This window comes from Monopterus albus, unplaced genomic scaffold (assembly GCF_001952655.1).
Source record: "Monopterus albus unplaced genomic scaffold, M_albus_1.0 scaffold12.1, whole genome shotgun sequence".
Lineage (NCBI taxonomy): Eukaryota > Metazoa > Chordata > Actinopteri > Synbranchiformes > Synbranchidae > Monopterus > Monopterus albus.
The window spans coordinates 2,727,048-2,737,189 of record NW_018127892.1 but is presented as its reverse complement, the minus strand read 5'-3'; positions in this window follow the sequence as shown (position 1 = coordinate 2,737,189).

Here is a 10,142-nt window from a genome sequence, read left to right as displayed (position 1 = left end):
TGCACTGTAGAGGTTGCTGGTGGAATTACTGCACTAGAATTTGCAGAAAGAGGAGTGGCGTGTTACTTGCGTTCCTTTCCCACGCAGGTTTGCAGCTGATTTGAGAAGTCAAACTTGGACCTTGCCAGATCTATTAAAAAGTAACAGAGATATAACATCTTCTTGTAGTATGTTGCAGGAACCTACTGTATCATCCTTTAACTTGACTATAGATTAGCATGGCCGATTTTGGAAACTCATACAGTAGAGTACGGCTGCAGCTAAGTGCCTGTTGTTCATTTTTATAATGCATTGTTTGATATGTAAATATTATTGTAAATATTTTCAATCACATATTCCTAAACCTCAAGGTGACACCTTCAGTTTGCTTTATGTGTGCACCCATTAGGCTCAAACATAAATATAGTTCATTGCCAATTACATACAACAGAGCAATACATCAGATTCCTAAAATTGAGAAGCTGGAATTAGGAGGGTAAAATGGCACATTAACAAAATCAGCTATTTAAAAAAAAATCCCAGTCAGTTTACTGATGACCAACTGTTTCAGTTTAAATGGACAAAGTCAAGCATTTTTCAGATGGCAGTTGAACTAAGAGGTTTAATTTGCATAAATTCACACAATTAGACAAGGCAGTGCCGTTACTGTTGGCCAGACAACATAGATCACATTAGTGGGCCGGAGTTCATTGATGACAATTTACTGCATCATCTTGTTTGGCAGCCAGCAAAGATATTTTGATTGTCTTGTGCTGTGTACTGTTTCTGCTCATTGGCTGTGATGAACATTTTATAATAGGAAATAATAAAGAAATGAAAATGAAAAAAAATCTTTGAAGCAGCCCATTTATATTGAAATGAGGAAAGAAAAATATATTTATAGCTGGAAAGAGAGGAATGCATTTACATTTTGAGTTTCTTTTTATGAAAATGTAATTATATGCTCACCTGGACTCCTCACAGGGAAGTGGCTTTTATTCAAAAGGTCGTCTCTGCAGTGGCAAGACCCTCCATCCACACTTTGCCCTGAGGGGCTGCACCTCAGGCTTTATCTCGGCTGCCAGCCCCACTCTCCTCACACTTACTGTACAAACAAACAGGAGCGCATACACACTCACTCAGAACTGTAATTACTTTCAAGGCAGGCTGTGCAGAGAAAATGAACTGCAGCCAAGTCAAAAGTCCTTCCAGCTGGCTCGATGTCCATGTAGACTCACTTTATTCTGACTATTTTGAGAACAACAGGAGTATGACTGATCAGAGAAAGTCTCACGGATTGGACGGCAATCACAGAGTAACCTATTATGATGTTAATGACCCCATTAACTTGTGCCATTTTGTATTCCATTCTTTTTGTTTTGTGACAGCCATATTATTATCACACCTCCGTCCTCTGTAGTAATCACACTTCCCTGGATTTTCACACTATGCTGAGCGACTGCACAGTGAGTGATGAGAGTGGCCTGAAACTGCTGCTAACAGCTACTAGATGAAGTCTGGAAAGAAATCCCACAGAAACTCTATTTAATGTTCAACTCCACATGGTCTGTTGACATGGAGGTAAATGACAGAACTGTCAAAGCTTTAAGATAGAGATTGCCCCTTTGTGGGGGTGTGAACGCCGGGATGACATTTCATCACACAGTGGCATATGCTGCACAACCGAATCCTGTGACCAGTTTCACTTAAGATTTAGGGAGCTGTGGGCGATTTCCAGGTCCATTTTTTTGTGAATAAGCAATAAGTTTCAGTGCAGAAGAGGTTGCTTGACAAACTTCCACCAGTTATCTCAGCTATAGGTCTTTTAGCAGTGGTTTTGCATATTCTGTTTTAAATAGCAGCTGTCAGAGCAAGTGAGAAAATGAGCTATTTGAACATGTGCCAACTAAAAGAAGTCTCATCAGACTGTACACTGAAAGCTATTTCACTCAAGGAGAGGTAAGGCTGGCCGTCCCACACCTGATTGTCTGCATGTAAATACTAAGGCTATGTCTGAAATAATTCCCTTGTTTACTTTCTCAATTTTTGTCTGCCCAGCAACATTATCACCTAGAGTTACTGCCTCATGATTGTATGCATCCACCAACTAAACTATATATATTCTTTTAGAACGTCCTTTTAGACTAAGATGTACTTTAATTTGAGTTTGCCTTCACTAAGTAAATAACCATGCTTATTACTGAAAAGTAATAGTATATCAGTAACCTATACCTAATGCCAAGTTCAAAGTACAACTCAGTGAGCAGATCCATAGCTATGGTGGCATCGCTCTTGGCAAAACAGATCAGAAAAGTGCAAAAAGTACTGCAAAGTAACACAAACGTTTTGTGAAGAAACACAAAAGTATTGCGAGGTAAGAATTACAGCACTTTAGTAAGTGTCCCAAAAGGTTTGTATTACATGCAGTAAGTGACAAAGTCCTCTATTGCTAAGTAATTTTGACTAGTGTAAAGGAAGGAATGCATGTAGGATGGAAGTCAGGGTGGATGGAGGAGTCCCATGGAAAAAAAACTGACCAGGAAGGGGTCTCTTGAAATGACCACTCTAAAGATAAGGCATAATCTTTACAATTTGAATTTTAGGTTTTCCATGAATATTTAGTAGTGAATGAGTTTTATTTACAGAAGTTATTTTGAGCCAGATGCTGCTGAACGTCATGGGAGCTTTTCCAGTTGAGCAGCTTTAAGGAAATCAGGGTTCAGGAATTTTCCCTTTTAAGCAATTTTAATAAACAATGTTAGTTTAGTTTACAGAGTAACTTTAGCAGTTCAAGACAGCATGTTTTGAACTGAGACATCTATCAATGAACATCACTATGAAAAACTTTAGTAGTAAACACAGTAATTCAATGTTGATGTTGCAGCTTATATAAAATGGGTTTGACTGTCATATTTATAAACAGTACTTGATGGTATAAATATCTGGATCTGCACTGCACAGTAGTGTTAAGGTGAACTACCTTTCCTTGACAGCTACATAAAGCTGAAGGGTGGCAGACTAAACTATTCAAAAAAAAAAAAAAAAAAAAGGGAGGGAGGAAATGAGATTGATAAAAGCAGCTTTTGCTGATGAGGGTGAGCCAGTGGGCTGCTGGCTGTTTGTTCCACATCAGAATGCAGCAGCAGCCTGCGCTGAGTCACAGAGGTGAAAGTAATGTCAGGCTTTGCAGAAGACGAGTCACCAGACTCCCATGACCCAAAAGTCATGCACAGCTCAAAAGCAGCACAGACACAGCTTAATACTACCCACACTGCACAGTCACAGGCTCAAATTTCCTCCTCCAGGAGACGAGTGTGTGTTTAGCTGAAACAGACCCTGAGTAAACGGGACTTCTTTTACCTTGAGACAAGCAGTTCTTGCTTTGTGGTGAGTGAAGCACATTAGGTTGTGAACTGTGACTGTGATAAGGCCTCAGTATCTTCATAACACAAACCACAGGAGGAACCAGCTGACAATTTTTTTTTTCAGCAAGCAGAGACACATTTACGAATGTGTGACACCTTGATTCTGTGAAAGTAGCGAAACCTAACTTGCAGTGGCAAATGATATGTTTACTGCATGTCCTGGCTATTGCTGCACCACCACTGGCAGTGCAGGTGGCTCAGCCATCCAACAGCACGTGGCATTGAGACTGTGGGTGGTGTGAATGTTGTCACTACTCAGCGAGCTGTAGGTTTTTTTCTGACTTCTGTCTCTTAATCTCTCTGCAGTCAATGACAAGAATGCCTCATCAGTCAGTCTCAACTGGTATCGATCCTGCTTTTGTACTGTAGCTCACAAAATCAGTGACCAGACAAGGTGCGAAAGTCTAAATTTGAGTCCTGTTGATGACTCCCATAGCGTCCAATCAATGACAGACTAAATCACTGACTCACGGCCAAAAGAGAAGATAAGATCTACAGGATCTGTCATCTGGGAATTAATATAACAAAACACTACATGTTTAGCTTTTTGTATAAATAATTATCTCTTATGTTTTACAATAAAACATGTTTGGGCTGGTAAGAAAGAGAGAGAGAGAGAGAGAGAGAGAAATATGTAGCTTAAACCAGAACAGAACAGAAACCAATCTAGGACACAGCAATGCTAGCAGCTCTCTTAGGCTGTTCTTTGCAAGTTAGCATTGAACCCAAAGCAACAGAAGCACCATATAAATTGTTCAGGTGGGGTAAGATTAATGGAATCAAGAAAAAAAACATAGAAACAGTCCCAGCTAACAGTAGATGAGAGGCAGGGTACACCCTGGACAGGTCACCAATGTATCACAGGGCTGACGCTTAGACACAGACAACCACACACACTCACACTCACTCCTACAAGCAATTTAGAGTCACCAACCAACTCAACTGCATGTCTTTGGACTGTGGGAGCCAGAGCACCCAGAGAGAACCCACGCAGGCACAGGGAGAACATGCAAACTCCGCACAGAAAGGCACCGCGTCAGTTGGGGCTCAAACCCGAACCTTGTTGGTGTGAGGCAACAGTACTAACCACTGTTCCACCATGGGGGACGACGACAAACAATCAAAAAAAAAAACCCTCCTAAAAACAGAAAAAGAAAGAACTGTAACCAAAATGAATAACAAATAAGGAAAATGCATGACATCTAAACTGTGAGTGCTTGGTCTAAATGTTCTGAAGGAACATTTTCATTTGTTTTCCTAGACATGAGCTCAGCATTTGACAAAGTGCCACCTCAGCAAAAGGCATGATTTTCCCTGTGATGTGATTAAGTTACAGCAAAAGGCAGATTTCCATTAGTACAAAGAGTGCACACATTTTCAAAATGTAGACAGCCAATAATACACAACTAAATGTGCCAAAGAATGGGGGAGCATTCATATGGGAGTATATGAATTAAATGCTGTTTACCCATTATCTGGCTCCAAAGAGAGGGGTGTCAGGCCATGCTATCATAAATCTTCAGAGCCCCACAATAAGCAAAACCATTCCAGACTTAACCTTCCCTTAACACAAAGCATCCCTGAATCTTATTCTCACCCAAGCAAAGAGCAGATATGTGGCCTGACACATAGCATCTGCATTGGGTTTGCTCAGGTTAAGCAGTGGCTGGTCCAACTAGCTTGTAGTGGCAGTCATCTCTGAGAGTCGGGTCCACTCAGGTGTCCAACCACTGACATTGTTCTACCAAGCTTGTCTAACAAAAGAGGACCATTAACAATTCCAGTGAGTCTGTTCCTATATTATCACCAACACCAGTACAAGTTCTGTGTGGGTGTAGGAGTGAAGGCAAGTCTACAGAGTCATCAGATGGGCATCCTCTCACCAACTGGTTTTTCTATTCAGATTTTGGGAAGACGGAACCACGTCATAAGTTACACCTAGAATGAATCTAATCCTTCCTGCCTCTGTGTCCTACCTTTCCTGCCAAGTAATTATCTTCCTTTCTACATCTTTCCATCTCACCCACTGTCCCTGCTGAGCCTGGGAGACTGCCTTTGCACATCTACCTGCCTCTTCCTGCCTCCTAATCTCCTCAACAACCATCTTCCTTCTGTCAGCAGCTGCTGCTGCTTTGCTCCAAGAAGGTTGTGATGTGCTTAAACCAAAACCATCACGTCCATGCTACTCAGCTCTGGGTTTTAGGACTCACTAAAACGCTCAGTATATACCTATTGTTATTCTTTGACAAATGTTTAGATTTGTTTTGTTGTTGTATTTGCTGTTTGTAATGTGTTATTTTTATTGTGAAGTGTATTGAGATGTTGTGTTATAATGCACTTCAAATACACTTTGATTGTAAAATGGAAATACTCATATATTAAATACAATACTTGAGAAAATGTACTTAATTACATTTCACCATAGACCATCTTATGTAAATAATTTCTTGTAGGATATTTAATGTTACAGTTAGACCTCAGGCGGATCTCAGTATGTAGCTTTGGACTCATCATGAAATGAAAAAAACAAACAAACTGAGATTTGGTTAAATCTGTGTGTTAATTAATAAATGACTGTGCATGCATAAATAACCTATTTTTCCCAGAGAAGCTCACACACTTGCATCACTGGCTGAGACTAATAAGAAGGCATCTTGCTGAGATATCCATGTCTAGCTTCATTCAGTTACCTCCTATGTGGAGTGTTCAGCGGGAAGTGAGTCATTCCCTGCTGCTCCTGTGTCAGTGGTGAAGAGATGAGCTGCATGACCCCAGTGCATGATTAATTACTGATCATTATCCCATTTCTGCTCTCCTTAGTGTGTGCTGTGCTTTTGTCCTCGCCTTTATTAGCACTGATAGCTGCAGTACCAACTGCCTTTTGACGGAGCTCTGGAACATGGGAATGTGTGGGGCACAGAGGTCTGGCAGAGGCTGCCCGATATTCTGATCGGATACTTCTGTGCCATCCTAATATTTTCTTCTTCTCCATCAGATGAAGACAAAGAGGAGAACCAAGCAAGCAAGGAAGGAAGGAAATGTTCAATGGGCGACAGCAAGGGTGTCATTAGCCCTCTTTCAGTGGGATGTGAGCATTGGAGTTATTGTGCCCCAGTTAAAATGTAGCTTATTCACAGAAAATCACAACTAAGCAAAGTTTTAAATTAATATTTGTTCACCAAAAATTATGCAATATACCAGTTATGGAACATAGGAGTATCTGTAACTGGTTAAGACAGTAAGAGGAGATATTACCTAGACTACTCTGTGTTCAAATGCAGAATGTTTTCAGCAGTCGATTTCTGATGAGTCACTGAAAAAACATGTATTAAGTTATGAAGAGAAGACAATGAGCTTCTGTTTATTGTGCGCTGACTCTAACTTTAATCCAGGCTGCTCACATTAAGAACATAATCAAAAACACAGCTGCAATTTAAAAACTGTCACAGCACACAAACAATGGGCAATTAAAACCAGCCATGGCATCAAAGTAAATAAAGGTCTAATTATGAAATCATATGAGGTGTACTGTGTCATGCATCTTTGAAATGACCTAGATTTAAAAACAGATTCAATTTCAATCCAGTTTCATTTGTATGACAAATATCCTGAGGATTTCTAGCATCTTAGGTACAGTGGTCTAAACCAGATATCACTTTTCATTTTATTACTTTAGCTTTATACTGTGAAATCACTGATGGAGTCCCTTATGCTTTCTTCTTAGATCAAGAATGAATGATGGAAACCCCATAGGTTAATTTACAATTGGTAACCTGTGGCAGCAGTTAAAAAAAGAAAACACAACACAACAAAACAAAAAGCTTAGCCAGCTAAGGTGATGTCCCTGGTCTTAATCCAGCCTATAGTACAAACTGGACCTGACTGGGATAACAATTTAGGCTGGGAATCTCATGTCCGATCACGTACATATGACTGCTTGGTTTACAGTTTACTCTGTTTTTATAGTCTACAAGGGCAAATATTGATCTTTTATTCCATGTCTGAAACTGTAACAGGCTCTTCTTCCAGCTCACATCACCCTTTATTTATTTATTTTTTCTCACTTGCTTTGCTGGAAGAGTAGTTTTGACTTCAACATCACAGTCCCTCTTCTCCTGCAGACACACGTTGGCCCACTCAGCACAACTCTCTGCTGCCCTGTTCACACAATCAAAATCCCTGGCACACTTGTTCAGATTCTCTTTAGCTCCTGTCACCGAGCACAGGGCTGTTATCCATGCCCAAGCACGTTCTGTATTTTGTGTTAAGCAGTTAATAGGTTTGGCATTCAGTTGACTCGCTTGGGATCAGAATGTAGCATCTAATGCACAGCAAACTCAAATTTTACCGATTGAATAATGGTGTAACAGTCCTTAGAGCTGGGCCCTCATAGAGTATGGGTTTTAACACAGTATGCAAAAAATCATACTGAATGATACAGGCATTATTACATGTGTCACAATTCATCCCCCAGTGACACTGGCCCACACACACACTACTTCCTTAACAACTTCACTCTACTCACTGATGGAAAAAGATGAGCTGTGCCTCTGATTTTGGAGTGCGCTCAGTCCAAGAACGGATGTTCAATAACAGTACCAGTAAGCTCTCACAGCTGACCCTTCTCTTAACACCTACTCTGATGGCCGCACACATTCTGATTACCTTTCATCTGGTGTGCTGTGGCCATCAGATAGTCCAATTACATCTGCTATTGGAGCCTCTTCTCCAACCTGGCCTTCCATCTAGTTAGGTGTGAGGCCACAGAGGCGACAGGAAAGCTGGATAAAAATTCTGGATTATTAGAACGCAGGAGAGTGTTGCTTTTTGCTTTACAACGTTTCTATGCCAAAATTAAAGAAATAACAACAACAATGTACCATTAGTGGTGTTACCCGTGTAAAGCCACAGCTCAGCTCCTGCAAACCAGCGGTTTCATTAAAGTCTAAAATCAACACCTGCTGAGTTGCGCTAAAGCTCACTGATGGTGACCTGATCTTGTACTCGCTCCGGTGCCGGTGGCCTGGGGTGGACACACACACAACCAGTACCCTCCTTCTCTTTATTATTTATTTGCTTGTTTGGCCCTTGTTTTGTTTCCCATAGAGCTGAACACACCCACACTACATATCCTCATGCATGTAAAACTTCTCAAAGTTCGTCTGTAAATTTCTTGTGTCTTCCACCTCCTGTCCTGTTTTGTGTTGTAAAAAAAAAAAACCCCAAAAACTGTCTAAATCAACATATAAATTACCCTGGGGAGACCTCTGCTCTTGCACTTTGTTGAAACTACCACACATGCTGTGTTTGTGGCCACATCCCAATCAGTGATGGCATCAGCTTGAAACAGCTGCAGTGGTGTTGCTGCAAATCCAGCATGATTCCAAATTTCATCAAGCTGTCCAACAAAACTGTTTAGGATGCAGCTGCCACCATATGCACTCAGAGCTGCTGAGCTACACAAATTAAAGTTCCCCAACTTCACTTTGGCTTCACATTTCTTATGCGAAACCAATCATGTTTTTTTTTTCTACGTGATTTTAACTTTATCCCTGAAGTTGAGAAGACATCCATTTTTAATTAGTGTTACCTAAAATAATTCAAATTACATTCAATTCTAGCCCCGCTTTGTGAACTGAGCAGATGGTTGTGCACAAATTGTGAAAGAGAGAGGATTTAAAAAGAGGTTTTATTATATTTGAATGGAAATGTTATCATATGTTGCTTGACCAAACTTTCTGCAAAAGAACTAAGGGGTCGTTTGAGTTCTATAATCTTCATTTTTGGTGCAGTTTAAAGGATGCCTATTTTTCATTTATTATAAAAAAGCCTTTACACTAGGGATGTAGGTTATATCTTAACACATCACCCTTTTCATCATTTCCTCTTCTTTGGCAGTGGCTCTTGGATCCCAAAAAGAAGATTCCAAGATAATTATCTTTACTGAAAGGCTCTGCAGTGACCAGCTACAACATTTGATGTGGTAACCAAGTTCAAGCGGTAAACATAACAGTAATTATTAACAGTTCAACAGTTAATGGTGGTTCAAGGTCAAGGTCAACGTGTTTATTTGTCATATGCACAGTTAGGAAACATGTTTCCCTGTACAATGAAATTCTTACTTTGCCATCCACATGAATGCCACACAATACAAATGAAATATAAACAGATGAATAAGTAACACAAAATCTAAGGCACTTTAAATGCAGAGATATAATAAAAATATATAACAATATAAAAAGAGAATGTATTCTACATGGGAGCAACATGTGCAGTAGTCAGCAGTCAATGTGAATGTGCAATTATGCATGTGCAGAATGTAAACAGTACAGGTCGAGAGTACATGACGTATTCCTTAGCTGAACTTCAGGATGATGTTGCCTTTGTGGGAGGCGATACAGTCGTGGGTGAACAGGGTGTAGAGGATGGGACTGAGGACACATCCCTGTGGGGTGCCAGTGTTTGTAACAATGCTGGCTGAAATCCTATTGCCAATCCTGGCAGTCTGGGGCCTGCCAGTCAGAAGGTCCACAAGCCAATCACAGGGTGGGGTGCAGACCTAGTGTGGACAGTTTGTGGGGGACAACTGTGTTGAAGGCAGAGCTGTAGTCAATGAAGAGTATCCTGATGTAGGAGTCTCCGTTTTCCAGGTGAGAAAGGGAATAGTGGAGGGCAGCTGCGATGGCGTCTGAGGTGGCCCTGTTGGGCCGGTAGGCATACTGCAGGGGGTCCAGGGTG